Raw genomic sequence first — 13,613 nt, forward strand, 5'->3', positions numbered from 1 at the left:
CCCCCTCCGCCCGGTCTCCCCCGACCCCCTCCGCCCGGTCTCCCCCGACCCCCTCCGCCCGGTCTCCCCCGACCCCCTCCGCCCGGTCTCCCCCGACCCCCTCCGCCCGGTCTCCCCCGACCCCCTCCGCCCGGTCTCCCCCGACCCCCTCCGCCCGGTCTCCCCCGACCCCCTCCGCCCGGTCTCCCCCGACCCCCTCCGCCCGGTCTCCCCCGACCCCCTCCGCCCGGTCTCCCCCGACCCCCTCCGCCCGGTCTCCCCCGACCCCCTCCGCCCGGTCTCCCCCGACCCCCTCCGCCCGGTCTCCCCCGACCCCCTCCGCCCGGTCTCCCCCGACCCCCTCCGCCCGGTCTCCCCCGACCCCCTCCGCCCGGTCTCCCCCGACCCCCTCCGCCCGGTCTCCCCCGACCCCCTCCGCCCGGTCTCCCCCGACCCCCTCCGCCCGGTCTCACCCCGGTCTCCCCGTCCCCTCCCCCCTCCCCCCGGTGTCCCCTTCCCCCTCCCCCCGGTGTCCCCTTCCCCCTCCCCCCGGTGTCCCCTTCCCCCTCCCCCCGGTGTCCCCTTCCCCCTCCCCCCGGTGTCCCCTTCCCCCTCCCCCCGGTGTCCCCTTCCCCCTCCCCCCGGTGTCCCCTTCCCCCTCCCCCCGGTGTCCCCTTCCCCCTCCCCCCGGTGTCCCCTTCCCCCTCCCCCCGGTGTCCCCTTCCCCCTCCCCCCGGTGTCCCCTTCCCCCTCCCCCCGGTGTCCCCTTCCCCCTCCCCCCGGTGTCCCCTTCCCCCTCCCCCCGGTGTCCCCTTCCCCCTCCCCCCGGTGTCCCCTTCCCCCTCCCCCCGGTGTCCCCTTCCCCCTCCCCCCGGTGTCCCCTTCCCCCTCCCCCCGGTGTCCCCTTCCCCCTCCCCCCGGTGTCCCCTTCCCCCTCCCCCCGGTGTCCCCTTCCCCCTCCCCCCGGTGTCCCCTTCCCCCCGCTCGCCCCTTCCCCCCGCTCGCCCCTTCCCCCCGCCCGCCCCTTCCCCCCGCCCGCCCCCCCCACAGTTCTCCCCACCCCCCTCCCGCCGTTCTCCCCACCACCCCTCCCGCCGTTCTCCCCATCCCCCCTCCCGCCGTTCTCCCCACCCCCCCTCCTGCCGTTCTCCCCACAACTTTGCCTTACCTGGATCCACTGTTACTTTATCACTCCCACCTCCAAAGTAATTCAACGAGGTAGCCTCCTGAGTATTCCTGAATCTGGCCTGTTCAGATCAGATTATCCCGCCTGCTCCAATCCCCTCCAACTGCTGACTGCTGCAGCTGCTCCATGCTGCACTTACCTGTCGCTCATTGCTCCTTGCGCTGAAACAGAGAATTAAAACTTACCTGGCAACTGACTGCCTGTGGTTCATCCAATCATAGGCTGGTTCCTTCCTGCAATGGCTACTTAGAGGCAAGTCCATCGACAGACAAAGCATGGATAAACCAGCCTATCATTGGAGGATGATCAGGCTTGCAGCATTTTTCAAAAGTCTGTATGAAGTTTTCAGTGGCTGAATCCAACGACGTGATGGATCAGATCAAATGTTTCGGGGATAGTATCCAGTCCATGGTCTGGTGGTTGGACAGACACATCTTTTCCTCTGTGAAAAGAGCCAGGAGGAGACTCTTTTACTTCTGCATTGCACCTCCTCGCCAGTGTCAGAGATCCTTGGGTACCAACAACCTTCGGCACACTTAGTCGAATCTTAATATAAACAGCAGTAGACACCATGCATCCAATGCAAGGTCTTTAATTACTTGTGCACAAAGAGAACTCCCCACTCCATCGAAAAGGCTGGAGTGGTTCTGACGTTACAGAAAAACAACTTGGCAGTTATAGTCAATGACAGCAAATCAGGAACGAACATTTTGTTCACATCCTTCATTGACATACATATTTGCCAATTAAATCCTGGCTTTTCACCTTTTCTCATTCGATAAAAATTTGCATAACATATCCCCATATCTCGCCTTTGGTATTTGTTATGGAAAAATCCGGTCTTTCTAATCCTCTGGTGAAGGTCAAAAAGCAGAATGTTATGAGGCCTATGGAAAAGAAGATTGCCATAGATCATAGAAACCCTACAGTGCAGAAGGAGGTCATTCAGCCCATCAAGTCTGCACTGACCACGATCCTACCCAGGCCCTGCCTCCCCACATATTTGCCCTACTAATCCCTCTAACCAACACATCCTGGAACACTAAGGGGCAATTTAGCATGGCCAATCAACCTAATCTGCACATCTTTGGACTGTGGGAGGAAACCGGAGCACCCGGAGGAAACCCACGCAGACACGAGGAGAATGTGCAAACTCCACACAGACAGTGACCCAAGGCCAGATTTGAACCCAGGTCCTTCGAGCTGTGAGGCAGCAGTGCAAACCACTGTGCCACCGTGCCGCCCCATTATCCTGAAAGCAGACAGGCTCCCTTGAAGGTTTGCAACTGATAACATTCTCACAAGCTGTTACAGAGAAAGCATGATTTTTAAAATCTGAGCATTTTAACTTCCACACTAGCAGGAAATGCCTTTCAACTGCAATGCATTCAAGCAGCCCAGTAATAACTGAGCTTTAGTTTCCAGCTTTCTGCCTCCTTGCTTTCCTGAATTGAGGTGTACAATGTTAGTGTTTCAATCCAGTGAATTAATCCAGTCATTAATTATTGTTTGATGTCCTTGTTTCCTCTCGGGATTCATGAGAGGAAAATCGTGTTTGACAAACTTACTGGATTTTTGTGAAGATGTGACGAGTACGGTTGACGGAGGGGAACCGGTAGATGTGGTGTTTTTGGATTTCCAAAAGTGGGAAAGTGAATTGCGTGGAGGAAGTGGAAAGTCTGCAGAGAGATTTGAATAGGCTGAGTGAGTGGGCGAGGATCTGGCAGATGGAGTATAATGTTGGCAAATGCGAGGTTATTCACGTTGGAAGAAATAATAGCAAATTGGATTATTATTTAAATGGAAAAAACTTACAACATGCTACAGTGCAAAGGGACCTGGGGGTCCTTGTGCATGAGTCACAAAAACTCAGTCTGCAAGTACAACAGGTGATCAAGAAGGCAAATGGGATGTTGGCATTTATCGCGAGGAGGATAGAATATAAAAGCAGAGATGTCTTGCTGCATCTGTACAAGGCATTGGTGAGGCCGCAGCTGGAGTACTGTGTGCAGTTTTGGTCCCCTTATTTGCAAAAGGATATATTGGCCTTGGAGGGAGTGCAGAGAAGGTTCACCAGGTTGATACCGAAGATGAGGGGTGTAGATTATGAGGAGAGATTGAGTAGATTAGGTTTGTACTCGTTGGAGCTTAGAAGGCTGAGGCGTGATCTTATAGAAGCATATAAGATAATGAAGGGGCTGGATAGGGTAGAAGTGGGGAGATTCTTTCCACTTAGAAAGGAAACCAGAACTAGAGGGCACAGCCTCAAAATAAAGGGGGGTCAGTTTAGGACAGAGTTGAGGAGGAACTTCTTCTCTCAGCGGGTGGTGAATCTCTGGAATTCTCTGAAGTGGTGGAGGCTACCTCGTTGAATATGTTTAAATCACGGATAGATGGATTTCTGATCGGTAAGGGAATTAGGGGTTATGGGGAGCAGGCGGGTAAGTGGAACTAATTCAATTCAGATCAGCCATGATCTTATTGAATGGCAGGGCAGGCTCGAGGGGCTAGATGGCCTACTCCTGCTCCTATTTCTTATGTTCTTATCTTATATTTTCCCATTATTAGTTCCCCAGTCTGGGCGGTACGGTGGCACAGTGGTTAGTGCCAGGCACCCAGGTTCAATTCCGGTCCTAGGTCACTGTCTGTGTGGAGTTTGCATATTGTCCCGATGTCTGCGTGGATTTCCTCCGAGTGCTCTGATTTCCTCCCACACTCCAAAGATATGCAGGATAGGTTTATTGGTGTTAAATTGCTCCTTAGTATCGGTGGACTAGCAGTGTAAATGCGTGGGGTTACAGGGATCGGGTCTCGGTGCAGGCTCGATGGGCTGAATGGCCTCTTTGTGCATTGTAGGCATTCTATGATCCTCTATGGCACTAATACTTACTTTGGCTACTCTTTTCCTTATACCTGGAGAAGTGTTTACCCTCCGTCTTTGTTTCTTGCTTGTTCACTCTCGTGCTCTAATTTCTCCGTCTTTTTAAAAAATTATCCTTTGCTGTTTTCTGAACTTTTCCCAGTCTTCTGGTTTAACACAAGCTTAGAAGAACAAAGAAGAAGAAAAGTACAGCACAGGAACAGGCCCTTTGGCCCTCCAAGCCCGTGCCGATCATGATGCCTGCCTCAAACCATATGCACTTACGGACTCCGCATCCTTCCATTCCCATCCTATTCATGAGTTCGTCTGGTTGGCCCTTAAATGTTGCTATCGTACCTGCTCCCACCACCTCCCCAGGCAGCACGCTCCAGACATTCACCACCCTCGGTGTAAAGAAACTTGCATCACACATCTTCTCTAAATGTTTCCTCATGCACCTAAAACCAATGTCCCCCAGTACTTGACTTTTCTACCCTACGAAAGAGCAACTGACTATCCACTCTGTCCATGCCACTGATAATCTTGTAAACCTCTATCAGGTCACCCTCAACCTCCATCGTTCCAGTGAGAGCAAACCAAGTTTATCCAACCTCTCCTAGCTAATGCTCTCCATGCTAGGCAACATCTCGGTAAACCTCTCCAGTACTCTCTCCAAAGCATCCACATCCTTCTGGTAGTGTGGTGACCAGAATTGTACACAATATTCTAAATGAGGCCTAACTAAGGTTCTGTACAGCTGCAGCATGACCTGCCAATTTTTATACTCCATGCCCTGACCGATGAACGCAAACCTGCCATATGCCTTCTTGACTACCTTATCCACCTGTGTTGCTACTTTCAGTGATTGGTGGACATGTACACTCAGATCTCTCTGCCTGTCAATACTCCTAACTGTTCTACCATGTATTGTATAATTCCTACATGCATTAAACCTTCCAAAATGCATTACCTCACACTTGTCTGGATTAAACTCCATCTGCCATTTTTCCGTCCAAGTCTCCAACCGGTCTATATCTTGCTGTACCTGACAATCCTCTTCACTATCCGCAGCTCCATCAATTTTTGTGTCATCTGCGAACTTACTAATCAGACCAGCTACATTTTTCTCTAAATCATTTATATATATATATATATTACAAACAACTAAGGTCCCAGAACTGATCCCTGTGGAACACCGCTCGTCACAGCCTTCCGTTCAGAAAAGTACCGCTCTACTGCTACCCTCTATTTTCTATGGCTAAGCCCGTTCTGTATCCATCTTGCCAGCTCTCCTCTGATCCCTTGTGACTTCACCTTTTGTACCAGTCTACCAGGTACCTTGTCAAAGGCTGTCCTGAAGCCTTTCCCTCGTCTGTCACGCGCTGCCTTTCCCTCGTCTGTCATCATCATCACTTCCTCAAAAAACACAATCAAATTAGTGAGGCACGACTTCCCCTTCACAAAACCATGCTGTCTATCACTAAGTCAATTTGTTTCTAATTGTGAGTAAATCCTGTCCCTAAGATTCATTTCCAATAATTTCCCTACCTCTGATTCGAGGCTCACCAGCCTATAATTTCCTGGATTATCCCTGCTGCCCTTAAACAATGGAACAACATTGGCTATCCTCCAGTCCTCTGGAACTTCACCTGTAGCCAATGAGGATACAAAGAATTCTGTCAAGGCCCCAGCAATTTCCGCCCTTGCCTCCCTCTGTATTCTGGGGTAGATCCTATCAGGCCCTGGAGACTTATCTACTTTAATGCTTTTTAAGACTCCCAATACCACCACCTTTTTAATATTGACATGACCCAGAATATCTACACATCCTACACTAGCCTCCACCTCCATCACATCCCTCTCTTTGGTGAATACTGAGGCAAAGTATTCATTTAGTATTTTGCCCATTTCCTCTGGTTCCAAGCATAGATTCCTTCCACTATCCTTGAGTCAACCAACCCTTTCCCTGGCTACCATCTTGCTCTTTACATACATATAAAATGCCTTAGAATTTTCCTTAATCCTGTTTGCCAAGGACTTTGCATGACCTCTTTTAGCCCTCCTAACTCCTTCCCTATGTTCTTTATATTCTTCAAGAGCTTCTTTTGTCCTAAGCTCTTTAGATCTTACGAATCCTTCCTTTTTCTTTTTGACAAGGCTCACAATATCCGTCGTTATCCAGGGTTCCCGATACTTGACACACTTATACTTCATCCTCACCAGTACATGCTGGTTCTGAATTCCAATCATCAACTGCCATTGATTTAACCTCAAAAAGCCTCCCCCAATCTATACTCCAGATTCTGCCTAATGTTGTTCTAGTTAAGTCTTCCCCCAATTTAACATCTTTGCCTGAGGACCACTCTTGTCCTTATCCACAAGCACCTTAAAACTTATGGAATTATGATCACTGTTCCCGAGTTGGGCTATTTACATACTGTTTCAAGAAACTCCCTGGACATTCCTTATTTTGAGTCAGACTCACTGCTAGAGGCTTGGATGGGGCAGAATTTGCAAGGAGCATCCAGGAGGGTTTCTTGAAACAGTACGTAAATAGCCCAGCTTGGGAAGGAGCCATATTAGACCTGGTTTTGAGGAATGAGCCCGGCCAGGTGATCAAAGTTTCAGTAAGAGAGCACTTCAGGAACAGTGATCATACGTTTTACAATCTTATCAGCATTATCTGCCTTTTCTTTGAATGTGAACAATTACAGATTCATAATATTTTGGCTACCTTCTCCTGTAACCGTGCACATTCTTCCTCTGTCTGATTCCCTCTTGAATCCTTCAATTGATCCAGCATCCACCATACTTTCAGGCAATGCATTCCAAACCCTAACGACTTACTGTGTGAAAATTATTTTCCTTGTATCACTTTTTCTTCTTTTACTAATTACTTTTAATCTCTTTCTTCCTTGTTTCAATTCCTCATCCCAGGAACCATTCTTGTGAATCTTTTCTGCACTACCTTTGATGCCTTCATGCTCCTCTTAATATGCAGAGCCCAGAGCTGGTGTTTCTATCTTTAACTTTCCTGGTTAAACATGGATTGTTCATTCTTCCAAGTGTTTTTCTTGCTGAATGGAATATATCTTTGAGTGTCACGAAATGTCTCCTTAAATATCTGCCACTGCATCTCTCTATTATCTTTTCACATAGGACCGTGGAGAAGGGGTAGGCCATTCAGCCCTTCGAGCCTACTCTGTTATTCTTTAAGAATGTGACTGATGGTTGTGGTCTCAATGCCACTTTTCTTTCTGGCCACATAATCCTTGACTCCCTTGTCGATTTAAAAATCTTTCCAACTCTGCCTTGAGTAAGTTCAATGACCCAGCCTTCACTGCTTTCTCGGGAAGATAATTCCAAAAACTAACAACTCTTTTAGAGAAAACATTTGTCCTCATCTCTGCCTTAAACACACATTCTTAAACTGTGTACCCTGGTTCTAGGCTCTCTCACAAGTGGAAACATCCTCCAAAATTCTTTCAGTATTTTCCCTTTTGTCTAAGTCATCTCAGGATCTTGTATGTTTCAATGAGATCAACTCTCATTTTTCTAAATTCCAATCCTATAGGCCCTAGCTATTCAACCTTTTTTTGTAAGATAAGCCTCTCATCCAGGAATGTGTCAAGTGAATCTTCTCTGAACTGTTTCTAACACAACTCTTCCTTTTTTCAGATAAGACCAACACTCTATACCTCCTTGACAACCGAGAAAGGACTCATTGAGGTCCTCTCTGCTTCCTGTTAACTAACCAACCTGTTATCCATGCTAATGTATTACATTTGATACCATGTAATTTTATCTAGCATAGTGTGATGTGGCACCTTCAACTGCCTTCCGGAAATCTAAGTACCCCACATCTACAGATTCCCCTTTATCCAACTTGCTTGTTACTTCCTCAAAATGCTCTGTTTTCCTTTTCACAAAATCATGTTGACTCTGTCTGATCAAATTAAGATTTTAAATAACCTGTTATAACCTCCTCAATAATGAATTTCAGCAATTTCCCTATGACAGATGTTAGGCTAACTGGCCTGCAGTTTCCTGCTTTCTGTCTCCTTCCTTTCTTGAATAAAGGTAGATTCTTTCCAGAATCTAAGGAATTTTGGAAGATTATAACCAATGTCTCTACTATCTCTGTAGCCTCTCGTTTTAAGATCCTAGGATGCAGCCAACACCGGGGGAGGTGATGGCCTAGTAGTATTATTGCTAGACTATTAATCCAGAAACTCAGGTTATGTTCTGGGGGCTTGAGTTCGAATCCCACCATGCAGATGATGTAATTTGAATTCAATAAAAAATATCTGGAATTAAGAATCTACTGATGACCACGAAACCATTGTTGGGAAAAACCCATCTGGTTCACTAATTCCCTTCAGGAAAGGGAATCTGTCCTCCTTATCCGGTCTGGCCCATGTGTGACTCAGACCCACAGCAATGTGGTTGACTCCCAACTGCCCTCTGAAATGGCTGAGCAAGCCACTCTGTTCAAAGGCAACTAGGAATGGGCAATAAATGTTGGCCAGCCAGCGATGCCCATGGCCCATGAATGATTTTTTAAAAAATGTCCTGAGGCCTTGTCAGGTCTAATAGTCTAATTTTGCCAGTTCCTTTTCCAAAGTAATGGTGATTGTTTTAAGTCTCCCCCCCCCCCCCCCCCCCCCCCACCCCCCCCCCCCCCCTCACCTCTTGATGTTCCAGTGTTTAGGAAAGTTTTCTAAGACAGACACAAAATACCTGTTCAACATTCCTTGTTTTCCATTATCAATTTCCCAGACTCATTCTCTAGGGAACCAACACTAGCTTTAATTACTCTTTACTTCTTTAATTATTTGTAGAAACTCTTGCTATCTGTTTTTATATTATTAACTAGCTTTCTCTCATACTCTTCTTTCTCTCTCATTTTTGTTTGTCAATGTTTATTGATTCTTGAAATTTAACCTACCACTAAACTTCGCAAATTTGCAGTCTTTCTTTCACGTTAATACTATCCTTAATTTCCTTAATCAGCCATGGATGATGCCCTCCTCTCAAAAAACCTTTCTCACTGGGTTAAATCTTTTCTGAGAGTTATTAAATATCTCATTAAAAGTCTGCCACTGTAACTTTTCTGTCTTACCTTTTTAAACTAGTCTCATTCGCTACATCTGTTTTCGCTCTCTTTGTTCAAGAAGGCACAAGCAGGCTGATGGAGTTGGCAGAAAAGTGGCAGATATAAATATTGCACAGAACTCCGAAGTGTCTCATCAAACTTTGGAAAACCTCCATTTTTTCCACTATAGCATATGAGGGTTGTACGAGGGTTGAAGTTGTACAAGGCATTAGTAAGACTACACTTGGAATACTGTGTGCAGTTCTGGTCACCCTATTATAGCAAGGATATTATTAAACTAGAAAGAGTGCAGAAAAGGTTTACTAGGATGCTACCAGGACTTGATGGTTTGAGTTATAAGGACAGACTGGATAGACTGGGACTTTTTTCCTTGAAGTGTAAGAGGTGATCTCATAGAGGTCTATAAAATAATGGGGCATAGATCAGCTAGATCGTTAACATTTTTTCCCAAAGGAAGGGGAGTCTAAAACTAGAGGGCATAGGTTTAAGGTGACAGGGGAGAGATACAAAAGAGTCCAGAGGGGCAATTTTTTCACACAGGGTGGGGAGTGTCTGGAACAAGCTGCTAGAGGTAGTAGAAGAGGTGTGTACAATTTTGTCTTTTTAAAAAGCATTTAGACAGTTACATGGGTAAGATGGGTATAGAGGGATATGGCCAAATGCGGGCAATTGGGACTAGCTTAGTGGTTTAAAAAAAAGGGGTGTCATGGACAAATTGGGCAAAAGGGCCTGTTTCTGTGCTGTTAACCTCTATTACTCTATGACTCTGAGGGGTGAGGAAAAGTGTTGTGTTCGTAGAGTGATGGATACACATAACAATGTATAAATTTTGAACTTGAGGTGGAGAATTACTGAGGATGCTGCGATGAAAGGTTGGGGAAAATAATGCATTTGTAGAACTTGATGATAGATCTAGAGTTTTGGCTGAGTTAAAGTTTGTGGATGATTGAGTTTGAGAGGCTAATGTGAGGGTATTCATGCTTCGAGTTGATGAAGGAATTAATTAGGGTTTCAATAATAGAAAGATGGAAATGGGAATGGAGCGAGATTAATTCGCACTGGCAGATGAAAGTGTTTTTGGTAACGGAAGTACCGCTGGTGTCATTAATCAACAAAAAAGAGCAAACCGGAATGGCAAGCCCTGTAGAAGTGTCTTGAAATTAACATCACTGATCATTATTTAGTTATTAGACTGTAAAGGATGAAGAGTAAATATAAAGATTATAATGAACTGTTTTTGTTGCTGTTTAAATCACAGCTCAGTTATTCCAGCAGTCACTTTGTCAGCAATGGGAGATGGGATGGTGCATCCAGAGACTGAGGATCACCATGGTGAGTAAGATGCTTCTAGAAGTGATGGTCAGACTATTGAGTTTAAGTAGCTGCTACAAGGCAGCTGTGTCAAGGGTGCGGATTCCACCCGTTGACACCATCTTCCACCTCATTCATTTCAATTAGATGAGCCTGGAAGAATATTCCTGATAGACACTCCATTCTTAACCCAGTATTATTTTACTTTGGTCTCTGTGCGTAGTATGGGCCTTGGTTCCTCTACGTTTGTGAATACAGGGAAATACCTTCATTTCATAAAATAGGAATTGACTAATTGCCTGTGAAGTTGCAGTAGCTACAGAAAAAGCCTTACAGTCCTGGACAACCATCAATATTACAATCAAGCTGCACAACATTTTCTAGAATAACCCTACCTGTCGCAATAATCCCTTCCAATATCACTAATATATTCCATTCCCGGTGTTACAATCCAGGTCAGAAACTCCAAGGTATTTTATGAAGTTAGCCTTGACCATAAGTTTTGTACTTTGAAATTGGCTAGGGTAAGCATAAGATGTTTCGCTCCAGATATGATTCAAATGACCCACTTGGGGAGCTTTTATCAAACAAAGTTTATTTAAGAATACAGTTAACACATAGAAAATTAACAATAACTTTTACCAATTACAAACAATTACACAGAAAGAATAACCATGATATCGTATAAACCTTAACCACTAAATGCACTCTTCCAACCAAACAAATCCTATAAACAAATGACTTTTTTGGGATTATCACAGAAAGCTCTAGTGTTTTGCTGGAGTTTGCAGCTTTCTTGACACACACAGACAAGCTTGAAATCACTTGGAGCCTGCCACTCATGGTGATGATTCCCTTCCCCAGGCTTCCCACTGCGGACGCCACGCTTAGTGTTGGCCTGGCAACCATGCAAGAGAGGTGATAGCTGGTTTACCTGAATGCTTTGGGTCTCCTCCCAACAGCCTCGCAGTTGGTCCAGTGTGGTGCCTGGCTCTGTTGCTACATCTCCAGTAGGTGAGGGAGAAGTGATCTCAGAGACCCAGCCTGTAGCCTGGGGCCAGCTGAGTCCTCGCCTCCGCAGGCTTGTGTGTGCCAGAGGCCTCGGAAGTTCCCTCCTCCACCTAATGTACATTATCAGATGTGTTGTGCTCACCAGAGGGTGACCCAGAAGCTTCACCACTAACTGGACCCACCGATGTGACAGTATCTGGAATGGTGAGTTGTGAGATGGAAGCTGAGCCAAAAAGGTGTCACCCTCGGAAGTCCCTTCACCCGCTTCCTCCGAGGAGTCTTTGGAGCTGTCTGTCTCAGCATGGGCGAGAGCTGCAGTGGGGACTGCCATTCCCGATGGCCCAGGCATGTCCAGGTCTGCTCCTGCAACACAGGACACAAACTTAAGTGCAAGGGAGGGAGAGGAATCTGGGATGCCAGAAAGTGGCTTCACGTTTCTCCATTGAACATACAACGAAGCACAAAGAAAATGACATTACAGGAAAAGGCCCTTTGGTCCTCCAAACCTGCAGTGACCATGCTGCCCATCTGAATTAAAACCCTCTACCCTTCCGGGGACCATATGCCTCTAATCCCATCCCATTCATTCATTTGTCAAGACGCCCCTTAAAAGTCACGATCGTGTCTGCTTCCGTGACCTCCCCCTCACAATGTTACACTGCAATATATCCCATTTCTTTCTCAGGAACACCTTCTGATATACCCCAATACCTCTCATAATAACATTCTATACTGTACCTCATCCTCCTCACAAAACCACTTTATATTATAGTTTATTTCCTTCTAGGTACACACTTCTCATACTGCTCCCAATCACATTCTTTATTCAGTACCCATCTCTCCTGAACCACCATGTTTAAATTCCTTACATTGTTTCCAGTCTTCCCAAAGTACTGAAAGCATAGACTCATATAGTGCAGAAGAGGCCCTTTGGCCCATCGAGTCCGCACCAATACATTAGAAACACCTGAATTCCCACCTAATCCCATCTGCTAGCACTTGGCCCGTAGTCCTGAATGTTATGAGCCAAGTGCTCATCCAAATGCTTTTTTAAAGGATGTGAGGCAACCCACCTCTACCACCCTCCCAGGCAGTGCATTCCAGACCACCACCACCATCTGGGTAAAAAAAAGTTTTCCTCACGTCCCCCTGCCCCTCACCTTAAACCTATGTCCCCTTGTGACTGGCCCTTCAACTAAGGGAAACAGCTTCTCCTTATCCACTCTGTCCATGTCTCTCATAATCTTATACATCTCTATCAGTTCGCTTCTCAGTCTTCTCTGCTCCAACAAAAACAACTCAAGCCTATCCAAATTCTCTTTATAACTTAGATGTTCCATCCCAGGCAGCATCCTGTTGAATCTCCTCTGCACCCTCCCCAGTGCAATCACACCCTTCCGATAATGTGGCGACCAGAACTGCATGCAGTATTCTAGCTGTGGCCTCACCAAAGTTCTATACAACTCCAACATGACTTCCCTAGTTTTGTAATCTTTGCCTCGATTGATAAAGGCAAGTGTCCCATATGTCTTTTTTACCACCCTGCCAACATGCCCGTCCACTTTCAGAGATCTGTGGATAAACACGCCAAGGTCCCTTTGTTCCACAGAACTTCCTAGTGTCCTACCATTCATTGAACTATCACAGTGACAATGATCCTTGCTAAACAGGTTCAGGACAGGCCAGGGTCCCTGTGCAGGTGGTGTGTGATTTGGAGAGGATCTTCCATGTGGTGGCATTACATAGAAACATAGAAAGTAGGAGTAGGCCATTTGGCCCTTCGAGCCTATACCACCATTCAATATGATCATGGTTGATCATGCACTTTCAGTTTCCCATTTTCTCTCCATACCCCTTGATCCATTTAGCCACAAGGGCCACATCCAACTCCCTCTTGAACGATCTATCGAACTGCCCCAAAAGCTTTCTGTGGTAGAGAATTCCACAGGTTCACAACTGAGTGGAGATGTTCTTCCTCATCACAGTCCTGAATGGCTTACCCGTTTATATTTAGACTGTAACCTCTAGTTCTGCACTTCAACATCAGGAACATTCTTCCAGCAGCTAGCCTGTTCAATCCCATCAGGACTTTATATGTTTCTATGAGATATTCACCCCCCCCCCACCTCATTCTTCTGAATTCCAGTGAG

This window comes from Mustelus asterias, chromosome 4 (genome assembly GCF_964213995.1).
Source record: "Mustelus asterias chromosome 4, sMusAst1.hap1.1, whole genome shotgun sequence".
NCBI lineage: Eukaryota > Metazoa > Chordata > Chondrichthyes > Carcharhiniformes > Triakidae > Mustelus > Mustelus asterias.